The sequence below is a fragment of the Schistocerca americana genome, chromosome X (assembly GCF_021461395.2).
Source record: "Schistocerca americana isolate TAMUIC-IGC-003095 chromosome X, iqSchAmer2.1, whole genome shotgun sequence".
Classification (NCBI taxonomy): domain Eukaryota; kingdom Metazoa; phylum Arthropoda; class Insecta; order Orthoptera; family Acrididae; genus Schistocerca; species Schistocerca americana.
In genome coordinates, this window is record NC_060130.1 from 651,019,309 (window position 1) to 651,021,177 (window position 1,869).

The window sequence follows — 1,869 nt, forward strand, 5'->3', positions numbered from 1 at the left end:
GAACAGCTAATACAGAATAAAGTAGTGCTCTTGACCAGCGATTGCCCTTCCATTTCGTGCGATGTTCAAAAAAAGTAATAAAGAAGTGGATTAAATGATAATATATGAATGAAATGGAACCATATTTAAGTGTGTGTTAGTACAAAACTGTGTAATGTGTAAAAACTTGAATGTTTAGAGCTTGCCAAATGTTTGCATGAACGAATGATGGTCAGGTACGGAGAACATTCCTTTGACCGAGATAGTTATGTCAGGTGACATAACAGGACAGTGTGCGCAGAGCGGTTATTCGGGTCTGTTGCTGGTGCGAGCTACTGGGGTAAGGTCGGTTGAGTGCCCACAGTGCCGCACGTGACCTAGTGTGTTCAGGGTCAGGCATATGCTGCTGTATATCTATTCGGAAGTTAGTAATTTCTCGATATATTAATTTGTGATTTAGAGACTTTTAATCTGTAAATGCTACAAAAGCCTACAGCGAACGAACTTTGGTATGGTGAACTAACTATTACAAAGGGATTAGGTTGAATTGCTAATCATTAGGAATTTATGCAATCCATGTGATAATGAGTGCGCTGCACAATATCTTTGGTTTAGTGTAGTCAATGCCTGCGACTACTCTTCCCGCTTTGCTAGGACAACTTCTTCTGATTTCAGCTGTAGCATTGTGTATAACATTATTCTGTGTAGGGCCATCATTCAATGTAAATTTGTCTTCTGTGAATAAATTGACAGTAAACATACAAAAGAGGTTAGCCCACGCTAATACTGTGAGGGATCATTGTCTTAATTCCCTTTAATTTATTTATATTTACTCGTGCCTTAACTCGTACCATTCATTGACTGTCTCCCGATGCCCTCCCCCCCCCCCCCCCCAGATAACCTTTAGAGGTACATTGCAACAGTGTACAATTGATCCCCTACGTGTGTAAACGAACCATCTAACAGTCTCTGGTGGACGGGTAACTGTAGAAAGTTACTAGATGCCCTGCCAATGTTCCATTTGGCTCGACGTAAGAACTGACGCCTAGGAATACGATAGTGACATTATTATAACTATTGGCCTATTTTCAATGATGATGTTGGGAGCTCCAATGTTAGGCGCGTAATGGGGCCCCTTAGGGATATGGCGGCTAAGGAGGGGAAGAAATCCAGTTTGCACTCCGTGTGCATTCCGGGTGGAGTCATTCCTGATGTGGAAAGGGTCTTTCCGGATGCCATGAAGAGCACAGGGTGCAGCCAGCTGCAGGTGGTGGCACATGTCGGCACTAATGACGTGTGTCGCTTTGGATCTCAGGAAATTCTCTCTGGTTTCTAGCGGCTGTCTGATTTGGTGAAGGCTGCCGGTCTTGCTTACGAGATGAAGGCAGAGCTCACCATCTGCAGCATCGTTGACAGAACCGACTGCGGACCTTTGGTGCAGAGCTGGGTGGAGGGTCTGAATCAGAGGCTCAGACGGTTTTGCGACCGTGTTGGCTGCAGATTCCTTGACTTGCGCCATAGGGTGGTGGGGTTTCGGGTTCCGCTGAATAGGTCAGGAGTTCACTACACTCAGTGGCGGCTACACGGGTAGCGAAGGCTGTGTGGCGTGGACTGGGCGGTTTTTTAGGTTAGAAGGCCTCGGGAAAGTACGTGGTGGGCTGCAGTCTCAAAGGCTGCATGGAAAATACAGGACATGCTTGGATCAAGGAACAGTCGGAATTGTAGTTGTAAATTGTTGTAGTTGTGCTGGGAAAGTCCCTGAGCTTCAAGCGCTAATAGAAAGCACAGAAGCTGAAATCGTTATAGGTTCAGAAAGCTGGATAAAGCCTGAAATAAGTTCTGCAGAAATTTTTACGAAGTCTCAGGCGGTGTTCAGAAAATATAGATTAA